The following is a 13538-nucleotide window of genomic DNA, read 5'->3' as shown; positions in this document are numbered from 1 at the left end:
AGGGATTACCCAGACTGCAGAGCAAGTACCCTTACCTGCTGAGCCATCTCAGCAGCCCAGGCAAGAACTTAATACAACTAAAACGCCTTTGTAATAAAGATGAGAGCAAGCTAAGAGGATTATCTTATACATTGCTGAGGATGGATGTGGAAGGTGGCATAGCTATTCTTGGATGCATTGCAGCAACCCCTGTCGGGGAGGGACCTAGAAGTATTTCATGCTCCTTTACGAGTCTAACTGGAGGAAATGGAGATGTTCTAAAATAGTTGGGATGAGAATGTTTTCCACCACATTATTTGTAACACTAAAAACTATTCCATAGGATTAACTAACTGAAGTACATTGATAATTTTTCAGTCATAAAATCTTTATAATATCATGATTAAAATGTTCGAACACAAAATTATACAGCTAACATGATTCTAAAATTTTAAAGGATGTGAAACAGAAAATAAAATCACTGGAGTGACCAATTCATGAGTAACCATAGATTTTTATTGAATCATTTTATGTTCCAAAATATTTCTATGATGGGATTGGCAAGGCTCTGTGTTAAGAGTCCTTGTTGTTCTTGCAGTGGACCCCAGTTTGTTTCCTGTACCCATGTCAGGTCACTCACTACTCGCTGTGACTCGAGCACCAGCAGCCATGACAGCGCCATGGGGGGACACGCACACCATACGTACATAACCAAGAATTTAAATGTTCTTCTGCTGCAAGCATGCACTTACTGGATTTGGGGGGAAGTAAGAAAACAAGAAGAAAAAATCCACACAGAGGGTTGTTGACACATTTAAATGCACGGATTTAGGACAACCTATTATCTGAGCAATGGCAGATAACTGAACAGTCTGTTTCTGAATTTGTACATTCCTCTAACAATTTAAAAGGTGTACCTAGTTTGCTACTGGGGAAAACAGGAAAACTCCCAAAGAAAAATATCTATTTCTTGCCAGATGTGATGGCCCATGTCTTTAACCCCAGCATTTGGGAGGCAAAGACCACAGGATCTAGTGAGTTGAGGCTAGCCTGATCTACCTAGCAAGTTCAGGACAACCAGGAATACATACTGAGATTCTATCTTAAAAAAAAAAAGAGGACTGGGGCTGGGGAGATGGTTCAGTGGTTAAGAGCACTGGCTGCTCTTCCAGAGAGCCTGGGTTCAATTCCCAGCACCCACATGACCGCTCACAACTGTCTGTAACTTCAGTTTTGAGGAATCCTAAATCCTCATACAGACATACATGCAGACAAAACACCCATGCACATAAAAAAAATTTTTTTAAAAAGAAAGAAAAACGATTTTACTTCCTGCCTCTCATTTTTTCTTTTCTTTCTTTTTTTTCCCTTGCAAGAAACTTCTCTATGCATATAATAATTCGAAAGCAGGTTGTGCCCAGATGCATGGAAAGAACCTTGACTTGGATCCTGAAAAGAATAAATGCATATAGAATATAAATATCACCCTGGATTGACTTGATCCTCATCCTGTTCAGCCAATCTGACTGTTTATTACGAGTCTAGCGCTCTGGAGAAAGTGTGGACTGAGATACGAATACTCGTGTCCTCAGTGTGACGATTGAAAGCAGGAGAGCAGCCTCCACCTAAATCAGTGATTCTCAACAAAGGGCTGGTTTTACCGCCATACCCTCCTTCCCGGCACGTGTGCCAAGTCTGCAGGTATCTTTGATGCCCCTGATTGGGGGTGTGCTGTTTTGCACATCCGGTAAGATGAAGCCAGAGACGCCATGTCAAACAATCTGTGGTGAATAGGACAAGCCTTGACCACACACAAAAAATCAGTGGGCCTACCATGTCCGTAGTCTCTAAATTGAATAGTGCCAACCTAAAGGCAGTATAGCTAATTCAAAGAAGAAACTGAACTCATCCTTTCTCCTTCAAAGCTTCTTTTTTTCTTTTTTTCCCCATCCCCCTTTCCCTGTCAATAGTAACCCACTTTATTCTAGGTGTACTGACACATATGTGGGATTCCAGCACTCAGGAGACTGAGACCAAAGGATTGCTGTGAATCCAGAGGATTTGATGTGAGTCTAAGGCGATGCGGGCTACATAATATCAAGCCAACAAAACTGCCCATTTTAATTTTTTAGGCAGATTAAAAACCTTTGGCCCTCCTTCGGCGTTCGTACTTCTCACATACAGGCAAACCCCATCTAATGTAACACTGTCACTTCTACATGATCCCTTCCCCTCCTCGAGCCTTCTTTCCTTCCTGATCAAACTTTCCTTGGGGCTTGCCTTCCTGAAGGAGCCTCATGGTGACTTTTTAAAAGCTTCTCTGTTACCTTCTTCAGTGGGAACTTACTCAAGTGTCTTGCATCATTTAGTGCATGAAATCTTTCCCTTTTTTCATTTTACCCTTAAGATTAGCTCCAAATTCCTATCCATTAGACAATGCCATCATAATCTAGCCTTCTCCTTTCTTAGTCTACTATACTGTGAACATGCTTCCTTTGATAGCCTGCCTTTCTTAGTAGACTTTGGATTCCCTAAGAATCATGGTCTAGACTCTAGAATCTCTGGACCTCTTTAAGAATGAACAGTCCTGGTCTGTTTGTTGAAGTGATAAAGGGATCCCTCTGAGCATATACAGGACTGAATGTAGGATAGACTCTCATAGAGCACACGTTTAGGACAGACAGGTAAAATGAGGGGGCTGGAAAGTGGTATAAGCTACAGAATGAGGAAAGCATGGATTCAGCCAAGCCCAAAGTACAGGAAATAGTTTGAAGGAAAACAGCGCTGTTGTTGTGGGTATTTTACTCTTTTTTGTGGGGGGCCCTCCACCCAGCTCCCCAATAAGTCACACACAGAGGCTTCTTCTTACTTACGAATGCCCAGCCTTAGCTTGGTTTAGTTTCTAGCCAGCTTTCCTTATCTTAAATTATCCCATCTATCTTTTGCCTCTGGGCGTTTCCCATTCTCCTGCTTCTGTAAATGTTATTCTTTCTCAGTGGCTCACTGTGTGTCTGGGTGGCCCCTGGAGTCTTTTTTCTCTGGCTGCTTCTTTTCCTTTTTCTCCCAGATTTCTCCCTTTATTTATTCTCTCTGCCTGCCAGCCCCACCCATCCTTTCTCCTGCCTTGCTATTGGCAGTTCAGTTCTTTATTAGCCCATCAGGTGTTTTAGACAGGCACAGTAACACAGCTTCACAGAGTTAAACAAATGCAACATAAATGAAAGCAATACACCTTAAAATAATATTCTACTACACAACACCATCTAAGATCATAAGGAAAAGTCAGTGTGTGATGGCTAGCATTATGTTTTAAGTTTAAATTACTTCATGCAAGAGATCTATAAAACAAAAAACACCTCTAACCTATAAGCCCCACTTGCTCAAGGACAGGTAACTTCCTGGAATGCTGAGGACTGTACTTGTAATTGCCTGGTCTTATGCAATTTTAATGAAACTGTTGTTTGTGTAAGGTAACAAACTGTGTGTGTGTTTTTTTTTAATTTTTATTATTGTTTTATTGATGTTTTGCTTGTATGTATCTCTGTGTGAGGGTGTTGGATTCTCTGGAACTGGAGTTACAGACAGTTGTGAGCTGCCATGTGGGTGCTGGGAATTGAACCCTGGTCCTCTGGAAGAGCAGTCAGTGCTCTTAACCACTGAGCCATCTCTCCAGGCCCCCCAAACTGTGTGTTTTTGCTGCTGTAAACAAGCTGGCTTGCTCCTTACTGCAGAGAAACCCTGTCTTGAAAAACCAAAATAAATAAATTAATAATAACAATAATAATAGTAATGATATAAAATTAATCCAAACTTTAAGAGAAGGCTGGGCTGGGTGTGGTGGTGCTTCCATCCCAGCACTGCGGAGGCAGAGGCAGGCCAGTCTCTGTGACTACCCGTTCAGCATGGTCTACGTGATGAGTTCCAGGTCAGCCAGGGCAACACTGGAATAGCCTGACTAAAAGCAAACACAGAGAAAAGCCAGGCATGGTGGCAACACTATTTGTTTTTAACCACAGTCAATGTGTTACACTCCATCTTCTAGGTCTGCTTTTCCATCTGGAAATATTGTCCTTCAGACTGAAAAGCTTCACTCAGCATCCACACAGCACAAATCTGCTGGCAATCATCTCTCAATTTGTCTATTACTTGGCGGGGGGGGGGGATGTCTTCCTCCTTTCTGAAGGACATTTTCAGTGGAGCACAGAGCTCTGCTTTTACCCTTTGCATTCTGCCTTCTACAGATGTCATCCCTACCATCATCTAGACCCCAAAGCTGACCACAAGATAGCTTTACACTTTTCATTATGTGTGGAAGGGGTAGAGATGGAAACAGAAACAGACATTACAGTGAAGTAACTTTACATTTTAGCTGCCTCTAAGTTTTTCCTTAATGTTTGACCATTAGCGTCTGGTCATAATGTAAACACAATTCTCTTTGTAGGGTTCGCTGAGATTTCTAATCTACAGGCATTAAAAAAATCAAATACAGGAAATTTAGGGTTTAGAAACCAAATATTTATATATTTATATATTTGTCATATATGTGAATATATTCATCTCATAGCCATTATTCTTATGCCAGGCCAACTTCCAATCCCAGGGAAGACATTCATGGTTTTTTCTAAATCAACTTCCCAGTTGTTTCATCTTACAGTACCTGATGTCTCTCCTTTAGAATATTAAACAGCACCGCAGTCCTGTATTGGTGAGATGAGTGGGACGACAGCTGTCTTCCAGCTACAGCATGACCTCCATGACAGTGGAGGCGCTATCTCCCTGCATTTGTTTTGTGCTGTTCCCAGAACCCATCAAGGTGACTTCTTTAGAGTAGAAACTCAATAAATGTTTATTGAGTTGGTCTACTGGTGATTCAACCCCCACTATTCACGGGTGAGACAGGAGGATCACAAGATCCAGGACTGCCTGAGCTGCAGAATAAATGTTTGTTGACTGGGTTCCTAAACAACATGGATAATACTTTAAAACCCTTAGTGCAATCCCTGATTTGTAGTAAGCTATCAGCAAAGCTTAGCTGTTATTTGTAATTAACATTCCTAAAGGCATTTACTATAAAAAAAATTTAATACCATTCAAGTATTATTCCTCAGATGCTTGGGAAATTCTGATATGGACTATTCTTTTGAAGATTTAGGTTATAAACAAGAAAAGGGAAAGCACTGGACAAAGGTTCATAATCAATAAAGTACTTCAGTGTCTAAATGGAAAGAAGGGGGATGTTAGCACAAGAAAGACTAGAAATACTTCAAATTATTTAGTTCTGATCTCGGACTTTTTAAATAAGACAGTTAAAATTATAGATCTGCTTTTAGTTTTTGTTTTAGAGTTTTTGTTTGTTTGGTTTGGTTTGGTTGTTGAGATAAGACAGACCATGCTGGTCTTGAACTCAGTGATTCTCCTGCTTCAGTTCCCTGAAAGCTAGGGATACAGATTTGAGCCACCATGCTCAGCCATTATGGCATCTTTAAGGCTCCCTATAGCTTCTTGAAATTCCTCTGCTTCAGGAATATCATGGTATTCCTGTCAAGGTCCCTTCTCACTGAACTATGTGTGGGAGGGGACAGGAAGCAGGGATGTGGATCTCAACTATTGGCAAGCGAGACCCTGGAATCTCTGCTACACCACACAGGCTGAGAGTATATGCTGAATGCTCAGGTGCATGGAAAAGCAGCCCTTCAATTTCATTTCACTAGTTTTAATTGTAAGTCAGCAACCTTGGAAACTGCAAGATCACTTGAGCCTGGGGCTCTGATGCTGCAAGAATGAGGTCACTGAAGTAGAAAAGCCACTGGCATAGATCCTAGGTGATGTTAAGGGGGACCCTAGATGGGTAAAGGCACAGGTAGACATTGAATGTCAATTGCAATCTCCAGATCATTTGTCCACTGGTAGGAGGCTTTAATCTTTCCTGATGAGCCATTCTTGTACATTTTTTGGGGGAAACAAGACCATCCAGAATGCTAGAGAAGCTGTTTTTCGAGTGAATTAATTAGTAAAAGACCGTGGATATGAGAGGTGCAAACAAAGGGCAATAGTGAATAAGAACGTGTTGGGCTTGGCTCCTGTAATGTTTAGTTTTAATTGTTGACTTGACACAATCTAGAATCTGTTGGGGAGAGAGCCTCGGTGAGGGACTGTCTAGATAAGGTTGGCATATGAGCAGATCTGGGGGGTGGCTATCTTGATTATTAATGCTAATCCATGTGGGAAGGCTCAGCTGGCCAGGCACTATTCTCTAGGCAGAGGGTTCTAGTGTGTAGAAGAGTAGAAAAAGTCAGCTGAGTTATAAGCATGTATGCATTCATTTCTCATTGCCCTTGACTCTGGATGTGCTGTGACTGGTTCAAGCCCCTATCACCTAGACTTCCCCAAATGATGGACTGTAACCTAGAACCATGAGCTAAAAGCAATCTGTTCTCCCTTAAGTTGCTTTTTGTTGGGGTATTTAATCACAGAAACAAAGATGGCATCAGGACAAGCTCTTAACACCCATCACTGAGATGCCGGGATTGGCTGCTGCTGACTTACAGTTGTGTCTCTCTCACAGGACCACAGTCCCTTCAGGCCTCCCTCCTGGAGAAAATCATATGGAAATGCCTGTAGCCGGAAGTTATCCTGTGTCCTGCCCAGTCTTGCAGCCGCTGGGTCCCAAGTAAACACACAGAGGCTTGCGTTAATCCAAACTGTTTGGTCTATGGCTCAGGCTTCTTGCTAGGTAGCTCTTTTATCATATTAACTCATTTCTATTAATCTATGTTTTGCCATGTGGCCGTGGCATTACTGATCTGCTGACTTGTTGCTTCTTGGGTGGTGGGCTGGTATCTGCTCTGACTCCACCCTGGCTATTATCCTGCCTTACGATAGGTCAACAGCTTCTTTATTAACCAATAGTAGCAACACATATGCACAGCATACAGAAAAACTACCCTACAGCAAATATGATCTTCCCTCCAGAGCTGGCTACAGAACTAGCTGACCTCTTGGCTTTGTTCTATGCGAAATCTGCCTTTCATATTGCTTACAGCTTACCTGTTGAGAACACTCCATAAGAAAACTTTTCCACCGAATTTTATGTTTCTATTTAGAGGGAGACCAGCATAAGTGTGTCTGTGGGGGTTGTTTGAAAGGCAGCACAGAGTTTAATATTTCCCATCTCCATATTGGGTATGGACATCAGGAGTTGTAGCACTAGAGTCTCCAAGTGAAGGAGATGTTTGTTACACACCCCTTATAAATACTCAGAAATACCTTAAGAATCTTTCCTGAGAGCACAGAGCCCTGAATAGGTGCCATGGCTAAGAAAAGGAAGATACTATTTGTTAATGATAATTCATTTGTTAGAAGATGATGTTGAAGTATAAGGGAGATCTAGGTTATATTTGTAAGGAAACAGCAGTCAGTGTGTTTCTACTAAAATCAAATTATATCTCTTTGAAATGTTGAAGTAGTTTTGTCTTTCGAGGGAAGCTTCTCATAATGTGGCTCAAAGACTGCCTGTCACAGAAATGCCTGGGAATCTATTGTTGCTGCAGATCTCAGGATTCTATCCCATATCAAGAGAATCAGAAGCTCTGGGACTTGAGAAGCTGCATGTTCAACAGACTTTGAAAATTAATATTTACAGGAACTGAAGACATGGCTCTGAAGTTAAGAGAGTGCACTATACTTGCACAGAACCTGAGTTCGATTCCCAGCATTCACATCAGGTAGTTCATAACTGGCTGTACCTCCAATTCCAGGGGATCTGATGTCTCTGGAATGGCCTCTTTGGATACTTGCACTCACATGTACAGAGAGAGGGGGGGGAATTAAAAATAAAACAAATCTTTTTAAAATAAATATTTCTGGACTGATTAAGAAGTCCACAGATGATAAAATTTTCCTGCAATTAAAGAGCAGTGGCAATTGTGCAACACTAAAGCCACTAACCTATACATTTCACAATTGTTAAAATAATCAAGCTTATGTTGTATGAAGTTTATCGCTATTAAATATTTATATTTACATTTATATTTATATTTGCAGAAATCACACTATTGGCTGCCAGGGACTTCAGCAGGGGTAAAGACAAGCTACAAGGGTAATATGGTAACTTGGAAAGGTGATGGGAAGTGTTTGTGTCTTTATTGCATTAGTTCCACACAGTGGCCATGACTCATGGAACTATATGCTTAAAGAGGATATCTTTACCTTATACATTGTATTTCTCAATAAGATCTAAAAAAATTGCGTGTGTGTGTGTGTGTGTGTGTGTGTGTGTGTAACCTCAAGAGATTAAAAAAACAACATAAATCACTGTTCTGAACCATAGGTCTCCAAAGTGAGGACACACATATCAAGATTCTGGAAAACACACCTGTGGGATAGATATGGGAAGAAACTGATAGAAATACTGTGTATATTTTTGTAAAGATAATAACGAAATTATACTTTCCTGGCATCTATAAATCCATTTGAAAGGCTCACGAATGCTATGTGGAGATTGGCACTGTTGACCCTACTCCATCTGTCACTGGAGAGTCCCAGGGGAAAACTAAGACACTAATGAGTGTGCAGTCCACTGTGAACTCATTCAGAAAATCACTACCTACTGTAGGCTGCATGGATGTACAGAGTATAATACTAAGTTTTAAATAGATTAATCCATAAAACATGGACAAATGGTTTTCTAAATCTCTAAAATGATGATACTGATTGAAGATAATACTAATAATCTCAGCCAAAGGGCGATGAACTGGCTGAACTAATGTTCTAGAAATTCCTGCCATTGGCTGCCCACCTTAGAAAGAAATTCTGTTATTCTTTATATTCTTTGTATTCTCACACCTCATTTTCAGCCAGCTGCCAAGCAATGCAAATTTAATCAGGTCTGAACTGAAGCCAGACAATGAGTGGGACACTGATTAACTGCTTTTTAAGAGAAAATTGTGTTCTGGAGGGAGAATCTTGGAAATAGAGGCTTTGGTGTTTTTCTCATCCTTCAGTAATTTTGTTGTTTAATAATGAAAACATTCCCTTAACTGAAACTATTGCTATCTGTGGAAAGAATTTTAAGTCAATTTTCACATCTTTCCAATGAAAGACTTCAAGTAGAACTTGAGCCCATATGTTACAAGTTTTCAAATACAACATTTAATCAGGTGTCATGGTGCATGCCTGTAATCCCAGCACTCAGGAGGTTGAGGCAGAAGTATTTCCACAAGTCTGAGGCCAGTCTGAGAGAGTTCAAAACTAGCCTAGAAATCCTGTCTATTAAAAAAAAGCCATGTCAAAAAATTTTAGTTAATTAATATCACTTTCCAACTGATTTATGAGACCAACCATGTATCAGGGAACACAGAAGTTGTCATTGAGTTTCAGTAAAACTTACAGGTAGTGCTGACCATGCAATTGAGTCTCCGTGTCTTTGGGAGCTATTTCAACACTGAAGGAAAGCACAATGGTAAATCACATTAGAAATGGCATTTAGGTCAATGGACCACACAACACCAGACTTAAACACTGCAAAATAATGCAGCATCTCATCTCTTTCACTTAAACAAAATGTCACCAAGGTATATCACTGAAGCCAGTCCCTGATATTTCTATACCCTTCATCACACTCCACCAGCCACTTTATTCCTATAAATAGAAATACTATTTAAGCTTTTAGTAAAGATGATAAAGAAATTCTCCTTCTTAGGCATTTGGAAATCCACTTGAAAGGTTTATTGTGAATGCTTATGTAGAGAATGACATTGTTTCCTGTTATCCATTTGTTATTCTACCCAAGTTCCTAGGTCTGTATTCCCTACTCTTGAAGCTGCCTCCTACTTCTTCCGGGTTCTTCAATGGGTCCCTCAAATGCAAACGTCCACAACAGAGCTGGGGCTCTTCCTCACCCTCACCCCTTCCTTTGCTTGGGTTCCGAAGATTTCATTCTTCCAGCCTTTTTCTCATTTCACACCTTACCTTCAAGTAACCACCGAGGTGAAATCTTCTGCTTTCCCAGACTTGGCTCTTGTCTTTCCTGACCTGTCCATTGGTTGTTGAGCTCTGGGTTGCTATCTAGATCTAGATTTTTCTAGCGTGTAATTCCCAGTCCTATCCCCTTCCTCATTCCTCCTTATCTCCTGACTTCATCTTCATCAAAAAGAAAGGAATGGAAGTATTTTTTGTTTGCTAAGTTTGCTAAATATTTATTGTACAGAAGCAGGAAGGAGAATACTTTCTTCTCTTTTTAAAAGCCATATTAAATTGCATGTTTATTCAGTCCCAATGGATTTTGTTGGTGCAGATCCTGTCCAGCTGGTTTGGATGGGTGGCAGGGTGGATTGAGGGTGAACACCTAGTCCAGAATTAGCAATTTCATGTTTTCCCTGTGGCCAGACATAGTTAATGTGTGGCCACTCATGACTCCAAAGGAAGGCATTTGTGAGGGTAGGGTGGGGTGGCGAAGTATAGGTATTATCAGGAGTCCAGTTAATTTTGGTGATTTAGTCAAAAGCATTCATTCTCATTTTTGCTATGAGACATGTTCTCATCATATATCCCTGGCTAGTCTGGAACTTGCTTGTAAAACAGGCTGGCCTTGAACTTGTGGCAAACCCCCTACCTCTTCCTCCAGAATATTTGAATTACATATAAGCACCACCACAAACAGCTCAATAGTGTTATTTTAAGGACAACATTTGACTGGAAGAAAATGGTTTGTCTATTGAGAAAGGCTTCCCCAGTGCAAAGGAAAATCTTAAACTTATTCTGCACAATAAATCATATCCAGTGGGTTTGTCTCATTGTACATTTTATAGAGATATGCATTGATATATGTTATCTGTGATATATATGCACACATATGTTTATATATATAATATATATGGTTTAAACAAACATTAGCTGAAGTTTTCTCACAAAAATTGCCCTGCAAAGATTTTTTTAAACCAAATTATAGCGTTACACACATTTTCAATGGTGCTTGTGAAAGCTAAACGGCACTGTTTGCAATGCTGGTTACCACGTGGAAAGGTAATGGTCATGACAGAACCCAGTGATAGTTTTTAGAACTTTATTAAGAGGGAAAAGGGGTGGGGGAGAGAGAGGGGAGCCAAATCTAGTGGGGGAGGGAAGCATGGAGTAGAGCAGAGAGCAGGGAGCAGAGAGGGAACAGAGAGAGAGCAGAGGGAGAGTGAGGGGTACCATGTCCAGCTTTTTTAAGGCACAGATTGCTTGACCACATAGTCACCAGCGCCTGATGATGATGTAAGGTGCAAGACCCCGAGCTGCGCATGTACTGGATCCTCACACCTTGTATGACTAAAGTATCAGGCTGTGGCTTCAGCATTTGCTTTTGTTTAATGTTGCAATCAAATAAGATATATATTGTGGGAGAACTGTTGGTACAGCCATTCCACTGTGCCGATAAAGTCATCTTCAATCAAAGGACAGAGTCAGCAACTGGCTGACGAGGAATTAACCATAGAGTTCTTAGAGGACTGGGGAAGGTGGCTAGAGACAGGAAGAGAGAAGCGTTTTGCAGAGCTGGTGGTTCAGGAAATGTGAAGAGAGGGTCAGCCAACTGACTCTCCACTGTCCTTGGATTTATCAGGTCTTTGTCTCAATTTCTGGACACCTGAGTTTTTTATTATACTGGAACACATTAGATATTCGTTAAATATGGCACCCAATGTGGGACGTTATTAAGCCATGCCAAGACACTGAACCCACTACATTGCCACCACTACCGCTGCACTGGACGACTTTGTCTCCCACCCCACTGGCCCTCCACAGCTGTTTTTCCACATCTGAGTTTTGTGTTGCAGCCTTTCTATAGCAGCCTTCAGCTGCTGCCCACCCACGGCCCCAAAATGCTACTGGGGTTAGCACCCCTACTGCTGGGCTGTGCCCTCACTTCCTACCACGTGGGCCTCCCCCAGGCCCTCCTCTCCCAGCCCCTCCTCCCAGGGCTACCAACCTAGACCAGCTCAGCCATCCTGAGACTTGCTTGACCTGCTTGGGGCTCATGTTTTACCGCTGGTGCCACCACTGCAAGCTGCCAAGGGGGCCCAGCCGTGGGCTGCAGGTGTCCTCTACCCAGCTGTGCTGAGCAGTGGTAGCTCGCACTCCCTGCCTCCAGCCCTGCTGCCTTATGAACAGGTATCTTTGGCCCAGCCATCAGCCTCACAGCACAGTGATAGCCAGCAGAGTCCACTCCCTGCCAGCCACCTCCCTCCACTGCTCCCAGCAGGCAGCTTGGTTGTCTCCCATGCTGCATCCTATCCTCCCCTGCTATCTGCAGGCAGGGTGGTCCTATCCCATGCTGACTCCCAGCTGCTTGGATTTCTTCTACTGGTTTCCTTATGTTAGCTCTTCAGACAGCACATCCCCTTCCCCACTCACGGTGCATAAGTAGCCACATTGGCCCCTGTCATGCCCCCACTCTCTGTGCCAGCACAGTAAAACATCATCATTACAGCTGATTGCAACCCCCTAAGCCCCCTACCCACCCCCACCCCTGAGGACATCTCCACCTATGCTGTCAGTATCATCAGATCTGGTTAAGACACTTGGAAATTTTTTGTTTGTTTGTTTCAAGACAGGGTTTCTCTGTGTAGTTTTAGTGCCTGTCCTGGATCTCACTCTGTAGACCAGGCTGGCCTCAGACTCACAGAGATCCAACTGGCTCTGCCTTCTGAATGCTGGGATTAAAGGCATGCGCCACCACTGCCCGGCAAGACACTTGGAAATTTTTAAATTGGGAATTAGCTTTAAAACAGGCAGGGAGGCTTTCCCATGTTAAGAATCAGAAATATCACAAAGTAGGGAGTTAAGACCCTGTTTAGTGTTTACTATGGATGGCTTGCAAATGGAAAAAATAAATGATGTGATAAACAACTTTGCTGGGATTGACATAATGTCATTCATAATTGTTATTAGTTTGGTAATTCATAGCTTATCCTCAAAAGAGTGGTTTGATAATTGTACCAAATATGGACATTTAGCTGTTAAGATATAAACCTTAGAAAGACTTTCTATTGATAAGATACAAGCCTTAGAAACACTACCAATAAGATGCAAGCCTTAAGCCGGGCGGTGGTGGCGCACGCCTTTAATCCCAGCACTCGGGAGGCAGAGCCAGGTGGATCTCTGTGAGTTCGAGGCCAGCCTGGACTACCAAGTGAGTCCCAGGAAAGGCGCAAAGCTACACAGAGAAACCCTGTCTCAAAAAACCAAAAAAAAAAAAAAAAAAAAAAAAAAAAAAAAAAAGATGCAAGCCTTAGAAAGACCTACTAAGAAAAATACTCAGACATAGATGAAGGAATTTAGAGCAGAACCTACTACACCATTGCAATATGAATCTGAAGAGGAGTGGCCTAAGGTTATTAGAAAACCAACTTTAATTTATCCAGTTACCTTACAAGAACAACCTCCAGATGATAGGTACCCCCAAGGCGATCCTGTAGAAATGTTAGATTTGAAGAGATTTAAGGAAGTAGTCATTTCATATGATATGCATTCACCCTTTATGAAGCAGATGTTAAATTATTGGGCAGCTGTGAACAGAA

Source organism: Peromyscus maniculatus, chromosome 9, assembly GCF_049852395.1.
Source record: "Peromyscus maniculatus bairdii isolate BWxNUB_F1_BW_parent chromosome 9, HU_Pman_BW_mat_3.1, whole genome shotgun sequence".
Lineage (NCBI taxonomy): Eukaryota > Metazoa > Chordata > Mammalia > Rodentia > Cricetidae > Peromyscus > Peromyscus maniculatus.
The sequence above is the reverse complement of the archived record's forward strand: the minus strand, read 5'-3'. Positions refer to the sequence as shown.